Genomic DNA, 16,976 nt, shown 5'->3' with positions numbered 1-16,976 from the left:
AGTCATCAACTTGTGTTTATACAGGATGTAAGAAAGGATATAAAACTTTATTTATATAGCATTTTTTATAACATTGTTCACAAAGTACTTTACAGGTACGTAAACATAAATGAGAAACAGAAACATAAATGTTGTATGTATAAATGTATAAATGATAAAAAAAATGGAACTAAAATAATAATAAAATAAAATTTAAAAAAAATTTACAAAATAAAATGCATTAAATAAGAAAAAAATAAAATTAAATGCACAAAATAAATTGGGACAATAAAGTAGAAAACAACATGTAACATACATCAGATCACAAAACATTCCAGGATTTTTTGTCTAGCTCCGCCTATGTCTCCGGTATATTTCAGGTCATGTGTGACCTTTCCAACGTGATTTTGTAATGCATGGCGTACCGCAAAGCTAGATGAGACGAGAATTTGTGTTTAAAAGGTTTTTGTTTGTTTGGTTTTTGTTTTTTTGTTTTTTGAAAAAGACAAACATTGTGGATGACATGGGGGTGAGTAAATTATCAGGAGATTTTAATTCTGAAGTAAACTAATCCTTTAATAGCAATAAAAATCAAATAACAATTGAAGATAATTAAATTGTTTGAGGAAAGGCTGTAGTATACAAGTGTGCTTTGAGATACCTTGAAAACTGCACTCACACCAACTTAATCAAACTAAACTTGTCAAATGGTCTCAGGTCCACACCAAAATCTCTGTCTTGAAAGCACTCTAAGAAGTCCATGTGACCATTATCTGCTGCTGCTCTGAGAGTTAGCGATTAACTGGAACGCTGACAGCATGTACAAAAATGGATGAAAGACTGTCAGGGCTGTCAGGATCCCCACTGATGGTTTAACAGCAGGATGCTGGGCCACTATGGGATAGATGTGTTTTCTCTCCACAGGTAGGGCTGATTTCTACTGGTTATTAATTTGATTGGTTAGCATATTTCTAATGCAGTTAGTCATGTTTACATTCCATTAATTTAATTTACATGATCACATCACACTTTTTATGACACATAGCTGGGATACGCAACATACATCATGTCATAAAGGTCAGTAGATGTTGTTTTCCACTGGATAAATAAGGCAGAAGCTGAAGAATAAATACCATGTCACACACACCATCAGCACTAAAACCATGGTGAGGAGAGCTTCGATTTGAAGATTTTTTTCAGTACCGCTCAACCAGCTGTTCACTTAAAACCAGCCTCATCCTTTCTCTTCCTGTTATTTGTTCAGCAGCCCAACATATCCTTTTCTATAAAAAGAAGATAATGCAAACTCTGTCATAATATTTTATTCAACAGGACACCTAAAAAGTGTTTCCTTCTACACATTCTGGCATTTCAGTTGGGAAATGGGGCACCGGACCAGAAGTTCCGATTCCTATTCAAAGTTTTATTTTTAAAAAGTCTGTTGATATGGCACGCAACAGAAATCGCCATTCTGCAAGGCTCCACGCAGGACCGGGATGTTGCCATTCTCTTGCTGAAATCGTCGCACAAAAGCAGGCTTATCCAGAGACAACGGTGGTCTAATCCGCACAAAACAGCGATTCGGAGGTAAGACAAAACGGCGAGCAGGGTGAGAGAGTCTAAGCTGCCGTACGGCAGAGCTAATCCTGATATGTGATACAGAGATGGGAAAGACTGATAAACATCCACAGCTAATGAGAACACAAAACCCCCCATCTCATATGCCGCCCTGAGCGTGCGCTTCAGAGCTAAACAGCAAGAGAAAAATGGGTGTAAAGAGACAAAACACAATTACTGAGTGAGAGGGGACTACTGTTTGAGATGGAGAAAGCAAACATGTACCTCGAAATGGCTCCAACAAGTTCTCCATTGGAAGACAGATTGTTTACCTCTACCTTTGACATCACTCGCAGGAAAAAAACAAATAACAAGACACGCGCGGGAAGACAATGCAAAGTGAACGACAGCTGCGGTGAATGAGCGGAGCCAAACCAAGCTGAACGTGGCAACCTGCCTGTGGTTGACTGGAAAGAATGGCAGTAGTCCATTACCGAGGCTAATGAGAGTGTGAAAGAAATCAGCTCTGTGCAAAAGCCTATCCAACATACTGTCAATTCAGCCACATCCGCCAACAGCAAGTAACAGACGGGTGGCACATACAATCCAGTTATTCCACACTGATACGGAACTTACGAAGACAAAAACACCTACATTTGCACCTGCCACGACTGAAAATGGCATCATGTAGCATTAGCGTACCACTGCGCACAGAGCTGGAAAGTCATTACTAACAGGTTGAATGGTGCAATATAAATGTTAAAAAGCTATTTAGGGTCTAATACATGTTTCAAAGACATTTCTGTGCTCAGAGTTCTTATGTGTTTGGGTGCACTGACTATATGAAACGCTATTATTTTCTGTCATTATAGCCTGCTGAAAACACCAGCGTGCTGGACCAAAGCTGGGTTATGCTGGCATATCAGGTGGACCAGAATCAGTGAGGTCTATAATACACGGAGAAAGCTATTTGCTGGCATTTCCATTCATCTCAATGACGGACGCGCAGTACGGACAGCCTAGAAGTATTATATACAATCATTTTCATCATGACAATGCTGATTGGTTGATGGCACCACAGCAATGCTCACAGTCCTAAACCCCTTGTTACAAAGATGTTAAACCATCTACCAGCAGGGGTTAAAGGTGCACTATATAATATTGACAGCTAGTGGTTGAAATGGTACTGCAGTCCAAAATATTGGAGGGGTTGTTTCTCCCGCCCCCTCAGACTCGACGCTCATGCTGGTTGCCAGACTGAGGATACGCAAAAGGAGCGAGCACGACTGACAATGGAAGCCATGAAGACTTACACCCTGTAAGATAATGGGTGTGTCTCAATCAGCTCCCTAGTTCATTAGTCAGGGCACTGATCAGGGAGTTGGCCATATTGAGCATCGATGCTCACTATGTTCCCTTAATGAAAGTTCTGAAGTGCGAAACTTAAATCATGTGAGCCAACTCGCAACGCATAAAGATGCACTATAGATGTTTTTAAAAATACAAACCATAATGTTATTATATTTCAGCATAAACATACATCACTAGACAGGTAATGAACAGTCTAGCTAACATTTATAATTTATTTATGGCTGAAATGTTGTGTGTATATGTAAGAGGTAAATTATTTATCATAATATACATTAAATAACATTGCAAATAATGTCAGAAAGATATCAGCTCTGCTGTTGATCATAAATACCAGTATTGATTTTGTACAATGAGGACGTTGTCACGTCTCCGGAAATAGAGTCATAAGTGTCCCAATGTGTTGTGAGCCAGCATCCTTCACTGTCCTTACCAGTGCCCGAATTTGTGTACATGACATACTGATTCATGAGCTCAGCAGCTAGGGAGCAGTTTGAGATGCACCCAATGAGTTGATTTATCCAAGTACTTATTCATGGAATCACACACACCAAAACAAAAACAGTTTTTGTTATTACACATAGAGCAAAGTACCGAAAAAAAGGTACCATTGGATACAGGCTCAGAATCTCAGGTACCGATACTGGTACCAGTAGCGGTTAAAACGTAAAACGGTACCCAACCATAATTATTACGCAAATTATTTTTATGCTTTTGTACAGTCAAAACATTTGTGTAGAATTAGAGAAACACAAGGAGTTGAAGCCACTAAATGTTCTTCTGAGAACACAAAGAAAGATGTCTTATCTCTAATAGTATTGCAAGTATTGCATTTTATTCCTTTCAGAGTGGTGAAACTACATTCTAAAACATAAAAAAAAAGAGAATCCTTCATGTTCACAGACACATACTGTCTAGCTTAATTGAATTACAGTTCACCCACACTAAGAAGGACCCTGAGCGCTATCGATTGGCAAGTAAGCCACTCCTTGGTGGCCATGGTAGACAAAATTACCTGTAATATGTGTCTGTGAGGTACAAGATAGTCATGAGTCTAACATCCACAGTAAACTCAAATTCATACAGTATGTGTCTATTAGATTTATAAGACCATCCCATAATAAGAAGTACACTTGTGGGCAAAAAAGGACCATGCCAATATGGATAAATATTTAGTGGTCTTTTAATAGCCTTAAGCATTTTAATCACAAATTACTGGTCAGGAAATGAGCAAGAATTGCACAAATGCTGTAGATAATGGAACTTAGCATGGAAAAGCCTTCCTCAACTTGCAGACAGCTTTTTACAGGAAGAGGAGTCAGTGTTGTTCCACTCAGTGTTAATGGCTTCAAACAGTTCATGAGTAGTTGAGAAATGTCTCCCAGTTCATTTGAGTTTAATGTGAGCCAAATATTCACTATAGGGTTCAAAATCTGGACCATTTGGTCTCTGACCAAATGGATTAAAACTAGTGTCTTGTTTAAAATTAAATCTGATCATCCCTCTTTAGATAACTTTTCATTTGTGTGAAGCAAGCCATTCTGCAATATTCTCCTGTACTCCAAAGCATTAAATGACTTTTCACAGTGAAGCAGCTCACCAATAGCAGCAGCTAAAAAGGCTCCCCACACAATGGCACCTCTTCCTCTATGCTTCACTGTGGTAGAGATGCATTTATTATTATATTTCTCACCAGATTTTCAAAGACAGCACTATTTAGCATCACCATGCAACTCATGTGTCATTGTGATTCATCATTCCATACACAACTTTCCATATTCTGCCAAAAACTTAATACTATCTTTGATGTTTTCTGATACAGCAATGGCTTTTTAAGTAGTGAATTTAGCTAATTTCCTGACCAATAATTTGTGGCTAAGAAAGTTAAAGCTTAGTATTCAGCCAATTTGGGCTTGGCCCAGGAGTATAATTGTCAGTATTTAGAAGTGTTCTTTCTTATATATATTTTTTTTTTATTTATTTTTTTTATTTTTTTTAAAGAACATTCTTGGTTATTAAGTACATTTACTTTGGAGTGACTAATATCATAAAACTGTTCATTTATATTTCTTAAATAGTCTATTTTTTCTCCTGCAGTAAACTTAAGATAAAAGTGGGATCTAATAATACTGAATGTTACCATGTCAACATGTTTTCTGAGATTCTTGTTAATATAAATTAGTATTAATTATGCAAAAATAAAAAAGTGAGAGAGTGAGAAAGCAGGAAATAGACGATGTAATATATGTAGTCCTTCTTTTCCCCAAACCATAGAAAAGACAAACAGGCTAATAACTAGGCAAAAACACTGTAGCTCTGTTCAAAAACCTGTCTATATAGGCAGCTACTTTGTACAGTGACACAATTAAGTTCTCTACCTTTTGGAATAGGTTTTCTTTATACACAAAGCCTATGATGACTTCAGACGCACCCTCCGTAAGCAGCTCAGCAGGTTTCTGTCATATTGACTGTGCTTCCAAAGATTACAGAATATAGGGAGTCAAACTGTATTTCACAAACACTTCTTCGCTTGAAAGCTACTCTCTCTCAGTCTCTGCTTCTCTGATATTAAAATGCAGAAGCTCTGGCTCAGGTCAGCGATCTGTTCAGTCTCTTTGATGTTGCAGGATGGGTGGGGGTTCAGGGAGCTTTCTGAAAATGAAGAAACTTCAAGGAATGACCAAAAACCTCTGCTGTACATGTTTGCATCAATGTGCAGAGAACCTTGTACAGTACATTAGGTCATGTGTGCATGTGTCTCATGCATGCATGCATGTTTGAGCAACAACACTACTGTTGCCCCTGAGGCTAATACTGGGCTTCATTTTCTCTTAGTCAAGCACATATTCTCTCCACTTTCCCTTGCTGGAAAAAAAAAAAAAAAAAAAAAAAAAATCTATATACTACTTGGTGTTAGACAGAATGAGCTGGTCGCTCATTTACAGTATGATTACAATGATGAGACATTTTTTGTATAATTTTCTAGTTAATTGGTCATTTTTTCAACACTGGGTTTACAAACTGATGTCAAATGAAACAGCATAGAAAGAAACCTTAAAACAAGCAAATAAACTCAAACAGTAAAAATGAATGTAATTAATTACAATGCAAAAAATATTACTATTATTATTATTATTATTATTATTATTATTATTAATTTCAGTATGTATACAGTGATTTAATCATTTATTGTGGAAAAAAACTGAATGAAAATAATAGCATTTGTATTTTTAAATAACTACATATTTAATAATTTAATTAATTTAATATTTTTTAATAATATGTATTATAGTTATTTATTATTATTATTATTATTATTATTATTATTGTTGTTGTTGTTGTTGTTGTTATTATCATTTCAGCATATAGTGATTTAATCATTCATTATTGTGGCAACATTTCACTTTACATTGCTTGCAAATAAACAAATAAATACAATTTAATTAAATAAAAAATAAATGTAAAAAATGTAGTATTATGGTTATGTATTATTATTATTATTATTATTATTATTATAATTATTATTACTCCAGTATATATACAATGATTTATTCATTCATTATTCTGGCAAAAAAAAAATAATAATAATAATAATAATAATAATAATAATAATTGTATCTGTATTTCAATTTTTTATATATATTGTTAATAAACAAACAAACAAATATAATAAAATAAATAGATAAATAGATAAATTAGTAAATAAATAATACAATGTATTCATTTATTTATTTTTGTTTGTTTGTTTAGTAGCAGCATATAGTATATATAATTAGTAGCAGTAGTAGCAGTAGTACTACTAGTAGTAGTAGTAGTAGTATGAGAGACTAATGGGGAAAATGTATATCAGTCATTCTCTAGCTATGGCATATGTCAAGATTGCTTCAAAAGATTGTACTAAAAGCACACTTTCATGTTTTTTTTTTTTTTTTGAAGCTTGAAATCTCCTGTCCACATTCCCTGCAATTGCATAGACAAGAGTGACCAGCACATTCGGTCTAACATCTTTTAAGTTTGATAGAGGAGAGAAGATAATATGTATTTTGCATGCGAGTGTTCATTCTAAGCAAGTTGTGCAAGTTCACAGACTTGCTAGAGCTCACACTACCACCATCTACATCATCACCCACAAACAGCTACAACTGAGTGCACAATCCCAAGCTTCCTCACAGAATGGATACAATTCTTCTACTATTCGAATAGTAACAGAATTTCCTTCTCAACCACTACTTCACTAACCACTGACCCCGAACACAAACAACTAAGAGAAGAAAAGCAGCAAGAATAGAAGAAAAAGCAGCCAGTGAGCGCACAGCAAAGAAGGCAGAAGAAAACTGGGTGAACACAAGCTGTCAGAGGAGCTTTTAGCTCAAGTCACTTAGCAAATACTCCTTAAGAGGCTGCTGAGAATTGGCCTAAAATATTAATGCAGGCAGAAGGTGGTGTGTGTATGTTTTGCAGAATCAGAACTGAAGAATTTACTTTCCAGGACTCTGTATATTTCACAGTCTGACACCTTAAAACATCATTATGTATATTAATATGAAAAACTACATTTATTTTAATTTGCATCCTAAGCTCAGGCCAAATGACTATGAATTATGGCATTATAGCAATCAATTGCATTGGCCATTATGAAAGTGAAGGAAATATGTAATTGCAAATGGAAAATCTTGTTAAAACAATTCTTTCAAACAAAATGGAAAAATTTTGGGGGATCAATGATGCAATGTCCTGAAAAAAAGATGTAGGGCACAGTAAAGGTAAGCAGCAACAGTCTTGTTCTTGTCATTAGGCTAGGCTGCGGATGGTGGAAAAAAGTGGGAGAAAAAAAAATCTCAGGGTAATTAGCTGTCAGAAACATTTAGTCACAAGCCACTAGGCATGATTTCTAACTGATGCTAAAAGAAGAAGCTAAAGTCTGCAGGAACTAGGACTTCTGAGGAAACAAATACATAAATCCCATGTTTGCATTTTGCCCCTCCATAAAGACCCGACTGTAAACATAAGCCTTACTAAAGGAGGAATCGCATGTTCATATTAGTATTCCTTATTGAACCACCGCTAATAAAGAAGTCATTAATAAAACAGTCTCAGAGTGTTTACTGCTAAGCTTGCAGCATAGTTTAATTATAAGCTTAAGCAAACGATTAAAGAGAACATTGCAACCAAATTAATAGCGAACGAGATATGAGTTGAGTTTCTTTGTCTGAGTCACGTTTGAGACATACGAGATTCAGGCTTTTGACAGTGTCCTAAACATTTCCAAAGTATGATTAAATTGTACAAACGAGAACCAAAGGACAATCTTGCGTATAAATAAATTAGTATAACATACCACACTAGAAATTCACGTTATGTCTATACCATATTGGTTATCTGACAATATTAGTTATTTCTTTTAGATACTGGATATTTAAAGGGGTTATATGTGATTTTTATGTGAAGAAGAACTCGTTTTTGCCGGGAAAATCAAAAGGGTGTGACATTTACACACACTCCCGAGAGCATCTCTTCCATTTAATGACACATGAAATTGATGCTTACGTAATGTTCAGGAAAATGCTGAAAAAGCTATTCTGTTCTGTAATGTCAATAGCTGGGTTTCCATCCAAACGTGAAGCAAACTGCAAAAGAAGTGTTTCCATCAAGGTGTTCAAGCGGATGAAGGCGCTATTGGTAACCTAGTAACCAACAGTAAATAAAACAGCATCAGCGGAAACAGCCGATTAAAAATCTATGTCATTACCCCTTTAATTTTAGCCATTTATCGGTTATCAGCCATAACATATAAATAATTATTGGCTTATATGGCAGGATATTAATATTGGTGCAGCAAATATAGCCAGCAGCCATATCACCCTGTAGCCCAAGACTGGTTGCCCACTGAAGCTAAGCAGGGCTGAGCCTGGTTAGTACCTGGATGGGAGACCTCCTGGGAAAACTAGGTTGCTGCTGGAAGAGGTGTTAGTGAGGCCAGCAGGGGGTGCTCACCCTGTGGTCTGTGTGGGTCCTAACACCCCAGTATAGTGATGGGGACACTATACTGACAAAAAGCACCGTCCTTCGGATGAGACGTTAAACCGAGGTCCTGACTCTCTGTGGTCATTAAAAATCCCAGGATGTCCTTCGAAAAGAGTAGGGGAGTAACCCCGACATCCTGGCCAAACTTGCCCATTGGCCTCTGTCCATCATGGCCTCTTAATCATCCCTATACACTGATTGGCTTCCTCACTCTGTCTCCTCTCTACCAATAAGCTGGTGTGTGGTGGGCGTACTGGCGCAATATGGCTGCCGTCGCATCATCCAGGTGGATGCTGCACATTGGTGGTGGTTGAGGAGATTCCCCCTTCAATATGTAAAGCACTTTGAGTGCCCAGAAAAGCGCTATATAAATGTAAGGATTATTATTATTATTAGCTCTACATTAAACAAGAATCTCGGGAAGTACTCATAATATTCATGCCCTAAGAGAAAAAAAAAATTAGCCATTCTGTGTGTCATGAATAGCTAGTAAGGGTCCTGTATTCAAAAGAAGGAAGTCACATATGGTAGCAGCATCCTGTGGGGTTTAAATGACACAGCAACCCAGGATTAAAATCTTGTAAACTCTCTAGATACTTTAGATCAGCCTCTCTCAGCCCCTCTGCTTTTCAGAATGAATTTTGGCGTGAGGATTTAAAGGTGCTTTGAGCTTTTTTTGGAATGCCATGCCTCTATCACATCTCTCCGAGCTGTCAGATGTCACTGAAATGGGCATCCTCAGCAATCACATCTGTCTCTGTGATAGATCTAGGCTCTTGAAACAGCAAAAAAAAAAAAAAAAAAGTGGCCAGAAAACTGGCAGGTTTGGGTGGTCTTATTCAACAGCTAAGTCTGGAAGAAGTAAGCAAAATGACAGAAATCACTTCTAGCACTTCTATGGTTCAAAATAAAGTTGTACATTGATGGCCTTTGTACCATTTTATATATTGATAGATACAGTAAAGACAGAACAGGAAATGACTGGGAGAAAATGGGAACAGGTAATGAATCTAACAAGACTCACATTTGCATCTAACTCAAAGACTAACAGCATATGCAGTAGCCTAACTGATACACCACAGCTTGGAAAAAAAAATAAAAAATAAAAAATAAAACGAAACAAAAAATAAATCAAGTAACAAACAAGCAAAACAAAACAAAAACAGCGAAACACAAAACAAAGTAAAATAAAACAACAACAACAAAAAAATAAATAATGTTTGTTGACAATATTAATCAAAAGAGGACTTGGCCATGAGTAGAGAGACATTTCCTGTTTTCCAGAAAACATTTCCTCGATTACTTAATAATGAGACATCATCCAAAAATAACAGCCAGTGTACCTGAACATTTGCATACACAAGACGGCACATAACACACATAAAGCAATTTGATTTTGTGAATCTTGATGTAAGTGGGAGACAGAAGCACTTGAGAACAAAAGCACAAGATGGGCAGACACTCCAACATATTTAAATCATCAAATGATGGGAGGTCTCTAAACAAGAGAATATGCACAAAGAGAATGAGTGGCACAGAAGTGGATGCGGCTCCTTCTGACATACTTATGGCTTCAGTTCCACCGCTCAAAGACTTTCAGCTACAAACAACTGTGAAGTCAGTCATGTAAGAACGTCTGTGGACATTGGAAGCTTTCCCAGAGCTTCCTCATTGTGGTATAATTAGCCTTCCGTCAACATTACCATCCTTATGGAACTCTAAAAAGGATTGGAGGGGGAAAATATATATCAAACTATCCTGCTAGCAATGTTACAGAGCAGAATGTTTTTGGTGAAAGAATCCACTAGGGTCACTGAAAGACTCTTAATGCCTTAAACCAACACAAATAGATTTCTTCAAGTCAAATTAAATCATTAATTTTAGTCTGTTTTATTCTTTCTTACTACTGTATTTCCACTCATTTCCAGGAAAGCAGAGAAAATAAGCAAAAGCATTTTGGCAGGTTTCCACAGGGAGAGAATGATAGCCATGTATACGCTTTGTAAAGTGACTTGTGCACTGTAATATGGGTTCAACAACAAGGATAGGCCACTGTCGTAAAAATGCATATAAACAAATACTTTAGATAAACAAGGACGGTGCACTCATATTACTATAAATAGGAGAAAGTGCAATGCACAATATGGAGGAATAAGTAAGTAACAGCAAATAAGCAAGTAAATAACAGCACTCAAAGAGTCACTTTTTTTTTTTTTTTTTTTTTTTTTGTGAGTCACAAATTTCAGTATCGAGAGTGCTATGAGAGGCTTCTGACTGCACATGTACATCGGCTGGTCTAGCCTGACAGATAAGTTTTTACAACTACATTTATGGGACATGACCCTCAATTTATAGAGGGTTTTTTACTTTCTATGTAACCAGTTTTTTGGAAAACTGGAAATCATTTTCTTTTTGGAAAAATAAATAAATAAAGTTAATGAAGAAAAAACGCAAGCATTTCTACCAAATATAAAAATGCATCTCTAAAAATAAACATTGGTCATTTTTCTTGTGGTGTGGGCAGTAAAAATTTTGTCAAGAAAAAAAAAAATAAAATAAAATAATCTGCCATGAAAATGAAAATCACCTTCATGTTGTTTAATTTGTAAGATACAACCATTTGCACAGCAATAAAACCAAATTTCACTCTTTACTTGGCTTATGATGAAACACTCTCACAGTTCTAGAGCGAGTGAAATAAAAGGGCACAGTGAAATTTCCCTCACACAAAACCCACTGAAAACTAACATATTTACAAGGAAAATACCCAAAGCAATGCAAACAAAACAAGGTGTTGCCAAAGTCCAAGGCAAGTTAGTTCACTCTGTGGCCATCTTGAAAACTCCTCCTGGCAGCTACATAAAAGTGTAACTCTTATTTATTTAAAAGGAGAAAGATCAAAATCTCTAAATGCTACTACATTTTATTAACATATTTCAAATAAGCAATAAAATGTCATTAAATTTGCTTTCTTAATGATAAACTATGTAACTTTTGGCCCTCTAGCTGTTAAAAAACAAAACTGCAGGCATTTTGCGGAAGAACATTGTTTTGATTGTGCTTCGGCTCTGCATGACTGTGCAGCTGAATATGGTTCATTCATATAACTGAAAAAAGAAATAGAGATTATCCTACTGCTCATAAAACATCCACTACTAGGCTTAAGAGATATAACCAGATTAGCTGGAAAAGATCTCAAGCTGACTAACTGAAGACATTACTGGCCCTGTCCCAAATGGCACACTTCATATGCACTTACGGCCTTGTGGACTGTGTGCGTGTGCGCATGATCGTGAAGTCCATGAGACCATAGGGCAGCACTTCTCAAAGTCCGGACTCCGGTCCGAATCCGGACCCGGAGGGAATTCAATCCGGACCCGCCTCCATTTCGTATTTCAACAGCAGTAATTGTGTGTAACGGATTAAAAATCTGGATTTCCTACTTTGATAAACGCATGTCAAAATCATTTGTTTAGTGTTTTATGTCTTTTTGGAGATGGTCCGAAATTAAAGCAAAGGCGAGATATTTAAAGTTTTCCTCCGTGATTCAGTTGCCATGACAACGAGTCGTGCGCGACGCGACACTTCACGCGCAGTAAGCGTTTGAATGGGTGTGGAGCAGTGGTTCTCAATGTTCTCAACTTTGTTTCGGCCCGGCACAAATGTAAATGCGGCCCGCGATATGCCGACCACAATAATAATAATAATAATAATAATAATAATAATTAGCATACAATTTATTTTTGTTTTAAAATTTAAAATAAAGTGAATTATTAAAAAAATATAAATGAGCTATAATGCTTTATTTGTCATATAAAATAATTTTGGTGAGCATTTATTATTTTCAGACATCAGGCAATGTAGGCTAATGACGCAATCAGTTAACGAAACAAACACAAGTGCGCGCTTAGGAAGAATTCAAACAGTAGCCATTAATTTTATAAATTTAAGCCTCAAAATGGTCAAATTTGTTATTGAAGGAGAAAAACTAAATGTGGAAGATAAAATGAAGGAACACATGCAAACAAGAAGAGTCGCAGCATCAGCAGCAAAGGTAAAACGAATAGAGGAATCAGTTTGCTGTTAGGCCTAATGAGCGAGATGGACGGCCTTCCTGTTTGCACTGTAGTAAAGTACTTGACAAGCAAAACCTACAATTTCAAAAGACTGAACTGTGAATTCAATGTGTTTGTTTGATGTATTTTAAATCAGTAAAAAATAACCGCATCAGCGCACCCGCGGCTGGATGAGCCCAACTCTGCGCGCGCTCGCGGATCCGATGCTGCGCGAGGGATTGCGACATGACAGAATGCTTGATATCATCAGAGATTGTAATTAGCCTACAGTGCGCTCAGTGTTGTTTGTAAAAAGAGCTGAGTAACATTTGCTTATTAAGGCATTTATGTGATTGTTTGGTGACTATTGCGATGATGTTGAAGAGAGTCATAAAGTCATACAGAATTAAATAGCAACTTAAAGTGATTGTATATACAGTTTGTGTGTTCATTGAGCATTACTGATTATTATTGTGAAGCTAATGTCAGTAAGTTAGTTTTTATTTGTTATTTATTGTGTGCAACATCTTGGTATAATAATAGTATTATCTGCTGATACCATAACATTAAATCTGATTAGTTTGCATTGGTGACGTCATATGTAAATTATATGCGGACCGTGAGACTTGCACTTGGACCACTGTGCGGCCCACTGGGAAAAAAGTTTGAGAACCACTGCCATAGGGTGTCCTATTTGTCATTTTAAGTTTCAGAAGGGTGTTCGTGATTGCACCCTTTGTAGTTGATATGCTGTCTCGATGTGCACTTTTGCGAAGCCCGCACTAAAACGAGCTCTTCTAACCGACAGCCTAAGCAGCATTATGTTGCAAAAGTGCCAATTCCGAGTAAGATCGTGAGTGTTTAGGGTGCAATTTGGGACATGGCCACTGTAGCTATACCCATTAAAAGACACGGTACTTCCTTGAAAATAAATTCTTGTCTGTGTAAAATAATACCTTACTCACCTGTAATATAAACACCATCTCCGTGTTGCTTTTACAACATTTCAAATCCCTCAGTTCTCACCATTTCTCGCTCGTTGTGACAACTAGCCTATGCCACTGCCACACCATACACACGTCAAAGTAGCCAATTTTTAATTTTTCTACAAGTGGTCCATCTCTTATACATGTCTCTGATGTTACCAATGATATAATATCTCAAAATGACCTTGGGCTTGTTTCTAATGTGCCATTTAAACTGCAGATCTTGTTTCAGGACAGGATTTTGATATGGCACCTCAACAGGAGCACATCAGGCACTTCCTGTGACACCTTAATGTCCGTATCTTGCACCCGGCCTCATCTCAGTCCTCTGCAGGCCTCTGTGCTGCCACACACCATTAGCCCAGTTTATTCTGCAAAAACATCCAGAAGACTCTCAGGATTGGGGCAGGTGGGAAGTGCCACTGGTTGCCCGCTGCCAAGAACAATGTCATCCTTCATCTGCAGGAAGATCTGGGTCAGGCTGGAAAAGTGGCCTACAATAGGAGGTAATCTTCAAACAATCAATCTATGGACCACTTGCCAATCTACCTTATACAACCAAAAACTGCTCCCCAGACTAACCTCAACTCAACCAAAAAGAAATTATTAAACAAAATGGCTCTATAGTAGTTATGGAGCTACAGATATAGTTATAGGTAAAGCAGAAGAAGCATATTCAAATATAGAATAGATTTTGAATGCGACTGATCAACCAATATATCCATCCATCCATCCATCCATCAAACAAACAAATTAATTAATTAATCCAGTGTTTCCCACAGGATTTTGTGAGACTGTGGTGGGCGGACATCGATTCCTCTAGGGGGGTCCGGGCGCATGCTCCCCCGGAGGAAAATTTTGTACATTTTAAATTTAAATGCAGAAATCTGGTGCATTCTGAGAGCAAAATTAAGTGACTAGATCAATAAAGAAATGTGTTCTCTCGTAAACAATTTTGTGCTCTAAAAGTAATTTATTTATTGGTGATGGTAGGGCACATTAGTCACGTACACAACATATAGTAGGCTAAATGATAATTCATAAGTGTTCAAACATGTAGAGTACACATTTAAACCATTAAAAATATATGCAGCAAAAGAGGTTACCTTTGTTGAATTAATTTATTAGTGGGAGCCTGTATCTATATATCTGTATTTGTGGAATTAATGGTCACTGATTTGTTAAACAATCCAGAATGCACTAACCACACTATTTCATTATAGAAAAAAATAACAAATGAATAAAAATATATAATCATAAGCTGACCAGTAAATAAGTAAACTAGGTGAGTATATAATTCAGCAGCAAAAAGTATTCTAGCCTAAATCTTTAAAAAAAAAAAAAAAAAAAAAAAAAAGAAACTTTGCACAGTAATTTTATAAATCCAAATGTTAATAAAAAGTTTAAAAATTACTATTTGTATTCTTATGAAATGAAAAAACGATTTATATTAGATTTATATGTAAATAATTATATGTATTTATATTAATGTAAGATTAAAAGACGCTTATTTTAAATGTATTGTGCAGCTTTTTAATGGGGCAACAAGATATGATAGATACGACAGAACAAAATAGGCTATTAATAATCTTTCAGTGTGCAAAACCATGATAATATAAAACGCTTCAAAACTGCAGCGAAAAACCGCTAATGCACATCCCGGGTGCAGAATGATGTGCTTGAAGCAATATTGAGTCAGAGCGCGCAGTTGCGCTGCGCATTGAAAAGTTCACGGTACAAAGAGAATCCCTGTGTATATCTGACTGCATCTAACAGTTTATTAATCATATGTTTATTCTCACTTTTTTAAATTCCAGTTATTGTGCGTGTGACGCCAATTCATAGTCCTTGTGTTGTGCGATCTAGACATCCCGTAGCCAGTATGATGACATCGTTCAGAAACAGCAATAAACTCCAGCAAGATGAAGTCATTTTATGCAAATCCACAGCCCTTTATCTACATATCAAGTATTATAATGGGAATATATCATATTGGACAGTTCTACCGCGCTGACTGTCGTTACAGAACGCGACACGCTGTTTGAGTGCTGAATGATTGAAAGCTGTAGCGGAGGGAAGACGAGTTTGTGACCGTGAACTTAACGATGTACATATTCTTCTGTCCCTCACATGAATCTATGGAATGGCTTCAGATGACTTTGAATATACTGCACGAAAACTTATTTGGTGGTAGTCTACTTATTTTGCTACTTATACAAAACTAATTTCCGTTTCATTTTGAGACTCTAGTCAATGTATGGGAAACACTGATTAATCATTTGATTATTAAGATGCATATTTGTTGTAGTTAGAAAAATAAATTAACTAATAAATCATCTACCTATCCTCGTGTCACTCAAAACTACTTGTATGATTTCAGTGGCTTAAAATGTCAAACATGCACTTTTCCATACATACAAACAAACAATAAATAATTAAATAAATATTGTTTATAATTGTATAATTTTTTAGATATATTATTTTAAAAAGAATTATGAAATATGCATATATTTTATATTTGCATATAGGACTAATAAGTTGTTTTTCCCTCTTCACAAAGTGAGCAAGGACTGCCACTGGTGGAAAAAAAAAAACCCTGAGGTTGAGACTATTTTGTTTAATTATAGTTATGTGATGCATGAGATGATTTCAGAGTTTTTGTTTTGTGTCTGCAATTAGCTCGTTTTAAACTCACCAAAAAATTGAAGCCATCCACATTTTTGAGCTATAATAATGAGGCTACAGTCTTACTAAAGTGAGAAGTATATGCACAGACGCGGTTTCAAAGGTGAAAGATTAATTGAGTGAGTGACAGAAATACGTTGAGGCCCTGGGCTTTTGCTAGAAATCATATGAAAGCCATGCAGGGTAAGATAAAGGCTGAAGAGGCTGCTAATAATTCCTGCATTAATTCCTTTTTTCAGCCTTGGAACAATATGTCTGTTAATGTCACCCACACACTACATTAATGTATGTGCTCTAAGTGTGTGTCTTTTATGGATGTCTG

At 36.3% G+C, this 16,976-nt stretch overlaps 1 protein-coding gene and 1 pseudogene across 4 annotated transcripts in view; one reads left to right on the top strand and one right to left on the bottom strand.

Moving 5' to 3' along the window:
- Positions 1-16,976, bottom strand: part of csmd2 (CUB and Sushi multiple domains 2) — a 343,711-nt gene that overhangs the window by 255,900 nt on the left and 70,835 nt on the right. The window lies entirely within an intron of this gene.
- LOC137002270 (5S ribosomal RNA) lies at positions 8,749-8,865 on the top strand (annotated as a pseudogene).

Source organism: Chanodichthys erythropterus, chromosome 15, assembly GCF_024489055.1.
Source record: "Chanodichthys erythropterus isolate Z2021 chromosome 15, ASM2448905v1, whole genome shotgun sequence".
Classification (NCBI taxonomy): Eukaryota; Metazoa; Chordata; class Actinopteri; order Cypriniformes; family Xenocyprididae; genus Chanodichthys; species Chanodichthys erythropterus.
Note: the sequence above shows the minus strand (reverse complement) of the source record. Positions and strands in the feature narration are given on the sequence as shown.